This window comes from Prionailurus bengalensis, chromosome B4, assembly GCF_016509475.1.
Source record: "Prionailurus bengalensis isolate Pbe53 chromosome B4, Fcat_Pben_1.1_paternal_pri, whole genome shotgun sequence".
Lineage (NCBI taxonomy): Eukaryota > Metazoa > Chordata > Mammalia > Carnivora > Felidae > Prionailurus > Prionailurus bengalensis.
In genome coordinates, this window is record NC_057358.1 from 20,430,609 (window position 1) to 20,443,450 (window position 12,842).

Consider the following 12,842-nt stretch of genomic DNA (forward strand, 5'->3'; position numbering starts at 1 on the left):
GAAAAACTGGATATACTTATAGCAATAAAGAAATTGATTAGTTTTAAAGACCCAAAACCAAAAAGAAACCTCAACATCCAACAAAGCCCCAAACTGCAAAATCTGATGACTTCACTAGTGAATTCTAATATACATTTAAAGAAATCACCAGTCCTCTACAAACTCTTCCAAAACACAGAAGTGGAAGGAATGCTTTCTAACTCATTCTATGGGGCACCGATACTGAAAGCCAGACAAACACTACAAAAAAAGAAAAACTATAGACCAATATCCCTTATGAATATTGACACAATTCCTCAACAAATTTCTAGTAATCCAAATTCAGCAGCATATAAAAAGAATTATATATCATGACCAGATGCTATTTATCCCATGAATGCAAGGGTGGATTCGATGTATGAAAAATTAACATTATATACCATATTATTAAAATGAGGGACTAAAATCACATCATTATCTCATCATTGATGGGAAAAGTATATGGTAAAATATAATACCATTTGATAACAAAATAAATAAACTAGGACTAGTTATTTATAAATAAATAAAAGTATATGGTAAAATATAATACCATTTGATAACAAAATAAATAAACTAGGACTAGAAGGGAACTTTCTCAAGTTGATAAAGGGCATATATGAAAAACCTATAGCTAACTTCATACTTAATGGTGAAAGTCTGAAAGTTTCCCCCCAAGATTAGTAATAAGACAGATGTCTGCTGTCACCACTTTTGTACTGGTGTCCTAGCCTGAGCAACTACTCAAGAAAAACAAATAAAAGGCATCCAAATTGGTATGGAAGAATTAATATCATCTCCATTCACAAATGATATGATTTTATATATAGAAAATCCTAAGGGGTGCCTGGGTGGCTCAGCTGGTTAAGTGCCTGACTTCAGCTCAGGTCATGATCTCATGGTTTGTGATTCAAGCCCTACATAAGGCTCTGTGGTGACAGTGCAGAGCCTGCCTGAGATTCTCACTCTTCCCTCTCTCCCTGCTCCTTCCCCACTCTCTCTCTCTGTCTCTCTCTCTCAAAAATAAATACATAACTTAAGACGAAAAGAAAAGAAAAGAAAAGAAAAGAAAAGAAAAGAAAAGAAAGGGAAAAAATTCTAAAGTATGGGGCACCTGGTTGGCTCAGTCAGAAGAACATGTGACTCTTGATCTTGGGGTTGTGAGTTTGAGCCTCACATTGGGTGCAGAGATTACTTAAAAATAAAATTTAAAAAAAAAAAGAAAAGGGGCGCCTGGGTGGCGCAGTCGGTTAAGCGTCCGACTTCAGCCAGGTCACGATCTTGCGGTCCGTGAGTTCGAGCCCCGCATCAGGCAGGCTCTGGGCTGATGGCTCAGAGCCTGGAGCCTGTTTCCGATTCTGTGTCTCCCTCTCTCTCTGCCCCTCGCCCGTTCATGCTCTGTCTCTCTCTGTCCCAAAAAATAAATAAACGTTGAAAAAAAAAAAAAAAGAAAAGAAAATCCTAAAGCATCACAGAACAAGTATCAGAGCTAATAAATCCAACAAGTAGTAGGACACCAGATCAACATATAAAAATCAGTTGTATTTCTATACACTAGCAATAAGAAAATCTGAAAATGAAATTAAGACAAATCTTTTACAACAGCAACAAAAAGAATAAAATACTTAGGAATAAGTTTAACAAATGTGTAACATTTGTACAATGTGAATTATAAAACATTGCTGAAAGAAATGAAAGATCTAAATGAATGGAGAGATATCCCATTTCATGAATGAGAAGACTTAATACTGTTAAGATGGCAATACTTCCCAAGTTGATCTTCCCAAGTAGATTCAATACAATCCCTATGAAAATCCTACCTGGAATTTTGGAAAAATGTACATGCTTATCCTAAAATTCATAGGGAAATGCCAGAGACCCAGAATAGCTACAACATCATGAAAACAAACAAACAACAAAATCGGAGGACTTGCAAGTCTTAATTTCAAAATTTCCTATAAATCTACAGTCATTAAGATAGTATGGTCATGAAGCAAGATCAGACATATAGCTCAATAAAAGAATTCAGAGTTCAGAAATAAACTTAGTCATCTATGGTTAACTGGTTTTCTTTCTCTTTCTTTCTTTCTTTCTTTCTTTCTTTCTTTCTTTCTTTCTTTCTTTCATGGTCAGCTGATTTTCAACAAGGATGCCAAGATCATTTAATAGGAAGAGAATAGCCTTTTCCACAAACAATGCTGAGACAACTGGATATCCATATGCAAAAGACTGAAGCTGGACCCTTACCTCACACTACAAACACAAATTAGCTAGAAATGGATCAAAGTCCTAAGTGTAAGAGCTAAAATGATAAGACTCTTAGAAGAAAACATAGAGGTAAATCTGCATGACGTTGGATTTTATAATGCACTCTTAGCTACGACATCAAAGGGATAGAAAACAAAAGATAAAAGAGAGAACTATACTTCATCAAAATTTAAAATTTTGCAGCCACTGGGCAAAATCACTGTTTGGTGATTCCTTGAAAATATATATAATAAATAAACATAGAATAAATAAATACAGAAGCACCATATGACCTAATAATTACACTCCTAGATATTTATTGAAAAGAATGAAAACAGGTGTTCAAACAAAAACTTGTACACAAATGTTCACAGCAGCATTATTTACAATAGCCAAAAAATGAAAACAACCCAAATGTCCACCAACCTACGCATGGATGCAGTAGAGGTCTACACACACAATAAATATAATTCAGACACAAAAATGAATATGGTACTGATATATGCTACAATATGAATAAACCTTGAGAACACTATGCTTAGTGAAAAGGGCTGGACACAAAAGCCATATGTTATATGAATCCATTTTAACTATACATTTGTACTTTATGAACAAATCCATCGAGACAGAAAACATATCCGTAGTTACCAGGGACTGGGGAGAATGAGGAACAGGGGAGTGACTCCTTAATGTACACAGAGTTTCTGTTGGGGTGATGAAAATGTTCTGGAATTAAATCATGACTGCACAACACTGTGCATATACTGTAAATCACTGAATTGTATACTTTAAAATGGTTATTTTATGTTTCATGAATTTTATCTCACTTTTAAAAAACCAAGACAATGCAGAAATACCTTTATTGCATGCTATGTAGTAGGCATCATTCTAACCACTATATGTATGTATATGTATACATATATGTGCATATATATATATATAGGCATATATAAATATACATATATATAAAGGGAATTAGCACATATATGTATATATATGTATATAGGATGTACATAGGATATATATATTAATGTACCTATATATTTATATATGCTAATTCCCTTCATCCTTCCAACCCTTTGTGATAACTATCTCTATTTCTTTTTTTTTTTTTTTTTTCAAAAAAATTTCTTTTTTCAACATTTATTTTTGGGACAGAGAGAGACAGAGCATGAACGGGGGAGGGGCAAAGGGAGAGGGAGACACAGAATTGGAAACAGGCTCCAGGCTCTGAGCCATCAGCCCAGAGCCCGACGCGGGGCTCGAACTTCCGGACGGCGAGATCGTCACCTGGCTGAAGTCGGACGCTTAACCGACTGCGCCATCCAGGCGCCCCAACTACTATCTCTATTTCAATGAGGAAACTGGGGCTCAAACTGAGACTGAGTAATCTGCCCAATGTTACACAGGTAGTAAGTGGCAAAAAATTTCTTGCCAGAAATTTGGTCTCACTTCCCATGGTACCTCTTCTAGAATTAAAGACTTTTCTGCATATCCTATGGCCACTCCTTGGTTATCTTTTTTTTTTTTTTTTAATTTTTTTAATGTTTATTTATTTTTGAGAGAGAGAGATGGAGAGTGAGCAGGGGGAGGGGGGCGCAGAGAGAGAGAAACACACACAGAATCCAAAGCAGGCTCCAGGTTCTGAGCTGTCAGCACAGAGCCTGATGCGGGGCCCAAATCCACAAGCCATGAGCTGAAGTCAGACGCTTCCTCGACAGAGCCACCCAGGCGTGTCCCTTGGTCAACTTCTAATGTAAGATATCCTATATACGTCAAAATGGAGGCAGTTATCTCTGGGAATTGGCAAAACAAGATTACTAATGATCTGATACAGCTCAACTCAGAGATGTTTAAACTGTATGTGTTGCTCCCTGTGAACCATTCTTCTAGAGACAGATGTACTAATGTAAAAGAAAAAGTTCTCACCTAATGTATTTATGTATAGACCTGGTAGGCTTGCTGTTTGATTGGGACAGAGCTCACAGAAATTTTACTTATATTCTAGATCCTATCAGAACTAGCCCCTTTGCATTCATTACAATGTTTATGATGAAGACAGGTGTGAACATAACTAAGCCATTTAGTAGTTATGTGGTTTTGGAGAGTTTTTCGGCTGTAAAATGTAAAAAAGATTGCTGGGATGTTTAAATGATAATACGTATGAATGACGTGCTTATTATGGTATGTGGCAGCAGTGCCAAGGAAGTGAAAATTATTATCATAACACGTAGGCTAGAAAGTCACGATTTATCCTTCATTTTTACACTTGGCAAATCTGACTGGAAGTTACTTTGGATTTGTGCTTTAAACCACAAGAACTAGGGAACTGAGCAGAGTAAAATGGATTTGGAGATTTCTTATTTTTTGATTTGTTTGACATTTATTGAATACCTACTACGTGCAAGCATTGAGGATACAGTGATGAACAAAACATAACGTCTATTCTTATAAAAGTTTGACAAAGAGCATTGTGAAATCACTGCCTAGGTGACCTAAGAGAGATTTATTTTACTTTCTATTGAAGATTGGCAAACTTTTTCTGTAAAGGTTGGATAATAAATATTTGAGGCTTTGCAGGCCAAAGGGTCTCGTTCCAACTATTCAGCTCTGCCACTGTAGTGAGGAAGCAGCCACAGAGAATACAAAAACAAATGCGTGGGGCAGTGTCCAAACAAAATTTTATTTTCAAAAACAGGTAGCAGCAGGCTTTCAGCCATAGGCTGGACTGTAGTTTGTTCACCTCTGATTTATATCAGTGGATTGCCCATAATTTAATTGAGTCTATTTACGCTCATCTCACAAATGTGAGACCCACCTATTTTTAGGTCTGCTAGGCTGTAGAAAAACACATGACTAATTAATCAAAACAAAAATCAGAAGACCTTATCCAAGATCTGACCAAAGAAAACTCTTCTTAATAAAACTTTCTATTGTCTTCAAAAAACACAAGGATATTAAATCCAAGAGAAGAACATATATTTGGCTATCAGATTCAGCAAGGAGAAAAGACCACAGTTACCCAAACTATGTATTTAGGCACAAAACTGAGGGACTTCAAACTCTGGTTGACATCTAGAAATCTTAATTTGTGTAGTGTTACTACAGAAGATCAACTGTCTCAAAGTTAGTAATTCCATGTAATCTTTCTGACTTGGTCATTTTCACATTTGGTACTACTGATTAAAAGCTCACTAAATGAAGTCTTAATAAGAACTTTGTCCTCTTTATTCTGGCCTTTGCACTTAAATTTATTAGTCAACAGAGTCCACCCCCTCCACCCTCTTCCGCCAAAAAGCCATCAAACACACACACACACACACACACACACACACACACACACACGCCTAGAAATAAATGCAATTACCATGAAAAGAACTAAATAATAGAGACACTGAGAAGAAATCTCTGGTCAGTGGACTGGGAAAATAAGGCAGGAAACTTATACATACTAAGATATGTATTCACATCTTCAGGACCATGGGATTTTAGAACAGGTGCATATAAAATTCAAAATAACTTGAAAAAGGAAAATGTTTTAAAAATAAATAATGATTGGGGCGGCCAGGTGGCTCAGTCGTTAAATGCATAACTTCGGCTCAGGTCGCGATCTCAAAGTTTATGGGTTCGAGCCCTGTGTCAGGCTCTTTGCTGACAGCTCAGAGCCTGGAGCCTGCTTAGGATTCTGTGTCCCCTTCTTTCTCTGCCCATCCCCCACTCATGTCTGTCTCTCTTTCCCTTTCTCAAAAAATGAATAAACATTTAAAAAATTTGATAAAAAATAAAGATAAATAATAATTTCCATGGCAAAAATAAATAAATAGCATAGAATAAAGTAAGTTTTCTTCACGATAAATTTTAAGTCTGGGCTTCTATGGCTAATCTACAAAAGAAGCAGGGAGAAGCTTTGGGTTCTGCTATAAATCTGTTAAAGTCGATTGCTTTTAGAGAAATCTACTGAAATTTATATAACATGATAGTTTTAATAGATTTTTCTTAGCATTAAACTCTACATAGGAACCAATGATAGGTTAGGCTGTATAAAAATCCTTTGGGAGTCAAGGTCAGTAAAAATGATTTGTTGACAAATCAGATAATTCCTAGTACAGTAAAAGAGGAATACTGCCCTCTCATTTTTAACTTGTACCAAAACACATTTGGATTAATAACATGTTTATTTAAGTTGGCCACACCTCTGCTCTCTCCACAGGATTAAAAAAGTAAGCATTCTCTAAATGTAGGTTAAAAAAAAGATTGCAGCCTCAAGAAACAGCTGCTTCTGATATCTAATTACTGGGGGACTGACTTGGCAGGAAGACCAGATCAACTATTCGCAAAACAAAATTGTCACTTCTGGTAACCAGATTAGTTATCTTAGACTACATTTTGCAACTAGTTCCTGTTGAAGAGGAAGTCTTTTTAACAAGTCAATGGCAGGTGAAAAAAAGTGGAAGGGATAGTTCAGTATTAAAGAGATTTGAAAGACAGAACAATCAAATGTAATGTATGGACCTTGTTTGGTCTCTGATTCAAAGAAAACCAAGGTGAAAATTGACATTTTGAGACAACTGGGAATATGTGACTAAGAACTACATAGTAGGTGCTACTAAGGAATTATTATTAATTTTATTGGCTAGATGATTATATCATGACTATTTAACAAAATACCTTTATCTAAAAGAGGCATGTCATAATGTCGATATTCATTTTTAAATACTTCAGAAGAAAAAAAAAGGATAATGTGGCAAATGCTGAAATCTTAAAGAAGGCATATGGGAGATTAAATTATTCTGCTTCTGTGTATGTTTTTAAATATCCTTAATAAAAAAAAACCCCAAAATCATAATGGTAAGCAATAAATCATGCAATATATAGTTAAATCTATTACAATTGGTTGCTTTATGTATTTAATAAGTGCTCTTGAAACAGAAGAGATATGCCATAAGAGACAAACTATTAGCAACCAAAAATTAAAAAAAAAAAAGGACAAGTAAAGAGGGAAAGAAGGATAAGTAGTGAAACAAAAGCTATTATTATATTTTGATCCACAAGAGAAATATAGATTTTATTATCATTTTTAAAAATGAGAAGGTAGCCACCAAAACCTTCCAAATTAGCAGAAAAAAATTTTGCTAACCAACAATAGCAAGTAAAAAACAAAAAAGTATCATAAATATTATAGACAAAATAAGAATAAAAAAATCAAACATTAATTTCTCAGAAAATATAAACATATATTGAATTCCATTATCAAAATACAAACGATCATCAAATTGAGTTAAAAACAAAACCAAGGGTAGCTCAGTTGGTTAAGTGTCCGACTCTGGACTTTAGCTCAGGTCATGACCTCATGGTTCGTGGGTTCGAGCCCTGCATTGGGCTCTGTGCTGACAGTGCAGAGCCTGCTTGGGAATCTCTCTCTCTCCCCTTCTCTCTCTCTGTCCCTCCCCTGCTGGCGGTCATGCTCTCATGCTCTCATGCTTTCTCTCTCAAAATAAATAAATAAAGTTAAAAAAAGACTGCCTTTAAAAACAAACAAAACAAAACCCGAAAGACTTTTGAAACCAGAGATAAAGACAAAAGTAAACAAAAGAAAAGCAAGAGTGTTGACATTATTATCAGAAAAATTGGAACTTAAGGTCAAAATTAACCACAAAGAGTGGTAGTAGGTAATGATAAAAGGCATATAACCAACTGAAAAGTTAAAATAGTCATAAACTTTTATGCTCCAAACAACCCAAAATCCATATACATAAGAGCAAAAACTCCCAAACTTCATAAAAATAATCATGGGTAGAAGATTTTAATATACCTTTTACAGAACTTGACATAAGTGAACCAAAAATAAGCACAGTTATAAGGAATTTGAGTGATTAAAAAAAAAACCTTTAAGATGCTTATACTTTGCATAGATATAAACATACAAACATACATATAAACAAAACAGCACAACACCCCAAATCCAAGCTCAGAAATTTAAAAAAACAGTAATGAATTTGGTCACAAAGAAAGTCTTAATTCTAAAAAGTGATTTTTACAGCTCACATTTTAAAATAACAATCAAATAACTATCAGTGTCAAATATGACAAAAAAAAAAACCTCAGCTGTTTACAGATTTAAAAAAAACAGATTTATGAAAGCAAATTAAAAGTTGAAATTATGTACATATTGCCTAGAAATTAACGAAAAGGAAAATATTCAACATCAAAGCCTCGGAGAGCTATAGCTCTACTTTGAGGGAAATATATGTAACTTTAAATGCTATTATTAACAGGGTAAACTGAAAATGAATAGACCAAGTGCCCAACCTAAGAAAGTAGAAAAAAATAACAATACACAAAAGAAAATAGGAATAATCATAAAAGCTGAAAGCAGTGAAACAAAAAAGGAAAAAAAGGCAGTTCTTTGGAAAGACGAACAAAACGTACCAGGGAGTGCCTCACTAGTCACTCAAAACCTCAGTCTCTATATCTTGAAAATGGTCACATATCAACTTTCCTTTCCTTTCCTCTATTTTTCAATAGCAGGTTGAATGATCTCATCTGAACGCTCAGCCCAGACAACTTCTAGATATAACAGTGAACATTTAACATCTGTTGTTCACCTAATGCAGTTTTGCATTTATTCCCTTTTAGAGACAGGTTGGCATTTAAACAGCCACATGTGGCTAAAATGAAGAAATCAGGAGACTATAGACACTGGTGAGGATGTGGAGAAACGGGAAACCTCTTGCACTGTTGGTGGGAATGCAAACTGGTGCACCCATTCTGGAAAACAGTGTAGAGGTTCCTCAAAAAATTAAAAACAGATCTACCCTACGACCCAGCAATAGCAGTACTAGGAATTTACCCAAGGGATACAGGAGTGCTGATGCATAGGGGCCCATGTTCCCCAATGTTTATAGCAGAGCTTTCAACAATAGCCAAATTATGGAAAGAGACTAAATGTCTATCAACTGACGAATGGATGAAGAAGGTGTGGTTTATATATACAACGGAACAGTATGCGGCAATGAGAAAGAATGAAATCCTGCCATTTGCAGCAACGTGGATGGAACTGGAGGGTATTATGCTAAATGAAATAAGTCCGTCAGAGAAAGACAGATACCATACGTTTTCACTCATATGTGGATCTTGAGAAACTTAACAGAAGAACATGGTGGGTAGGGAAGGGGGAAAAGTTACAAACAGAGAGGGAGGGAGGCAAACCATAAGAGACTCTTAAATACAGAGAACAAACTGAGGGTTGATGTGGCAGCGGGGAGAGGGGAAAGTGGGTGATGGGCACTGAGGAGGGCACTTGTTAGGATGAGCACTGGGTGTTGTATGGAAGTCAATTTGACAATAAATTATATTAAAAATAAATAAATCGGGGCGCCTGGGTGGCTTGGTCGGTTAAGCGTCCGACTTCGGCTCAGGTCATGATCTCATGGTCCGTGAGTTCGAGCCCCGCGTCGGGCTCTGTGCTGACAGCCCAGAGCCTGGAGCCTGTTTCAGATTCTGTCTCCCTCTCTCTGACCCTCCCCCATTCATGCTCTGTCTCTCTCTGTCTCAAAAATAAATAAACGTTAAAAATTAAAAAAAATAAATAAATAAATAAATAAATAAATAAATAGCCACATGTGGCTGCTGGCTAACTGTCCTTGACAATGCATTTCTAGAGCACCTTCTCATATTACAGGAGATAGAAAGCAAAAAACTAGAAGTGAGATGGATTTGGCCAGCAGATGCACTCGGATACAGAATGCAGAAATGAGGTAAAGACCACTTGGCAAACAAGGTTAAGGGTTTTTCGACGACAGTATGAGTAAAGATCCTAGTATTTAACCACTAGCTTCAGGAACGCTGGGCACGTCTCTGAGTGAGGTGGGTGTAGGTCTGGAGCTGGCACAAGTTGCAGTGGCTAACTGGTCATGAAAGTGTCCTGATCATGGTGATTCCCAATTGTGGCAATCATAGTACAGTTCAAGTAAGAGATACAAGAGAGTGGCAATGAGTTTACCTTGGGTAACCTGTGGGGAAAAGAGAAGGAAGACTCTGCAAGAGAAGGAAAGAGAAGGAAGAAATGATATTGAAGAACTTCCACTGATGAATGAGATCGAGGTTCAGTGTAAATGACAGATGACTTGTAGGTGTCAGACTTGCACAAGTAAGGATACTGGTGCCATTGGCAGAAACAGGGAATACTGGAGGAGGACTGGATGCGCAGAGAAGACCGTGAGTTTGCTGAGCAGAAGGTGCCTTTGAAATAATCAGATGCAACTACCGATTAAGCACCTGGATACATAGGTCTGAAGCTCAAAGTAGTTTGTGCGAGCTATAGAAATTTAGTTGGACAAGAAGAAAAATCAAACTATGAATAACATTGCTTAAAGAAGAAAGTATGGAGTGGTAAGATATGAAGGCCTCAGTAAGTATAAAAAATGTAAATAATTAGTGGCAGAGAACCAGAGGCAGGCAGAAAGTCAGAAAGAAGAGAGTGTAGTTTTATTTCAAGAATAAAAGAATGGTTGAGAAGGATCCAGTTGAGAGAAGAATTTAAACACAGGTGAATAGGGGATAACTGAGCGTATGCTTCCAGAGTGGGTGGGAGCAGAGCAAGGGATAAAATTCAAATTATGAGAAAAAGACTGGCCTTCAAAGCAGGGACATCTCCAACAGCAAGGAGAGGGCAGATGTAGGAGTAAGTCTGTAGGTGGGCCGTGGGCAGCTGAAAGCATCTGAATGTAAATGTTATAAATCTTGACGATATATAAATCCCATTGGTAATAAAAGTTGGAAAGGGAATTCTTTGCTTGAATTAACAAGAATGAGGGTATAATCTGAAGGTATAGAGTTCTTTTAGGCTTGAACTCTTTTTAAAAAAAATTGTTTAATGTTTGTTTATTTTTCAGAGAGAGAGAAGCAGAGCACAAGTTGGGGAAGGGCAAAGAGAGAGGGAGACACAGAATCTGAAGCAGGATCCTGGCTCTGAGCTATGAGCCCAGAGCCCAATGTGGGGCTCAAACTCAAAAGCTGTGAGATCATGACCCGAGCCGAAGTCGGCTGCTTAACCAACTGAGCCCCCCAGGTGCCCCTAGCCTTGAACTCTTCATCAGAGGTAGCAGGAAGGTCACACTAAGGGGAAAAAATGGACAGGTGGATACGGAGAAGAAAGAACTAGTAATAGTCTGTACATTTTCTCTAGCTGTTCTTTAAAAAGAAGGACTGGGGTGCCTGGGGGGGCTCAATTGGCTAAGCTCAGGTCATGATCTCGCAGTTTGTAAGTGAGCTCAAGCTCCGCATCAGGCTCTGCACTGACAGTGTGGAGCCTGCTTGGGATCCTCTGGTTCCCTCTCTCTCTGCCACTCCCCTGCTTGAGCTCTGTCTCTCAAAAATAAATAAGCATTCAAAAAATAAATAAAAGAAGGTCTGAAGTATGTAGTGGTATGTCTACATTTAACTTAACCCTTTTTTCTATGTTAGTGTTTCTTCATATTTCCAGTTTTATGCAAAATAACTGATAATTTAGTAACTTGAGAAGTGACATGTGAAAAATCAAAATTATACTAGACAATCACTGAATAAAATGATCAGTAAATTCAAGTTCCCAGCTTTTCTCCCTACATATTACATAGAGAAAAAGATAATATTTTACAATCTATATATTTATATCCAAATGGCCAACAAACACATGAAAAAGGACTCCATTTCATTCACCACTGGGGAAAAGCAAATTAAGGCCACAGCGAGATACCACTATGTACCTATCAGAACGGTCAAAATTAAAAAGATAATTTTTTAATCTTTATAAAACGAAACAATAAAAGACTTTCTTTTTATAAAGGTAATATCAAGTGTTCACACAAATATGGAGAAACTACACCATCAAACCACAGCTAGAGGGAGAATAAACTAGCACCACCATTTGAATACTGGCAATATCTACTACAGTTGCATATACACACATCCTATGATCAAGCAACTTCATTCCTAGGTGCATACCCATATGCTCATCAAAAGACATCTGCAAAAATGTTCATACATGTACTGTTCATAACAGCTCCAAATTGGAAACAACCTAAATATCCATCAACAATAGAATGGATAGGGGGCATCTGGGTAGCTCAGTCGGTTAAGCATCCAGCTCTTGATTTCGGCTCAGGTCATGATCTCAGGGCTGTGACTTTGAGCCCCACATCTGGCTCTGTGTTGACAGCACAGAGCCTGCTTGGGATTCTCTGTCTCCCTCTCTCTCTGCTCCTCCTCCCCTCACACACACTCACGCATGCGCTCTCTCTCTCTCAAAATAAATAAACATAAAAAAAAAAACAGTAGGCTGGGTAAATAAATTGGGGTACCTTCAAACAATGAAAATGCATAGACAGCAATAAGTAGGAGTAAAACTTTTGTTCTACACAACAGCATTGATGAATTTTGAGTTTTATGAGCCTATTGAACAAAAGAAGTCAAGCAATCATAGTATATACTGTGTGATTCTGTGTATACAGATTTTATTTTAAAGATAAAACTAATTTATGGTGTTACACAGCAGGATAGTGACTACCGAAGGAGAGTAAACGAGGGAGCACAAGGCA

The 12,842-nt window shown here is 36.8% G+C and overlaps 1 protein-coding gene across 1 annotated transcript in view; it reads right to left on the bottom strand.

Moving 5' to 3' along the window:
• DNAJC1 (DnaJ heat shock protein family (Hsp40) member C1) overlaps positions 1 to 12,842 on the bottom strand; it is a 220,852-nt gene that overhangs the window by 154,582 nt on the left and 53,428 nt on the right. The gene's annotated exons all lie outside the window — the stretch shown is intronic.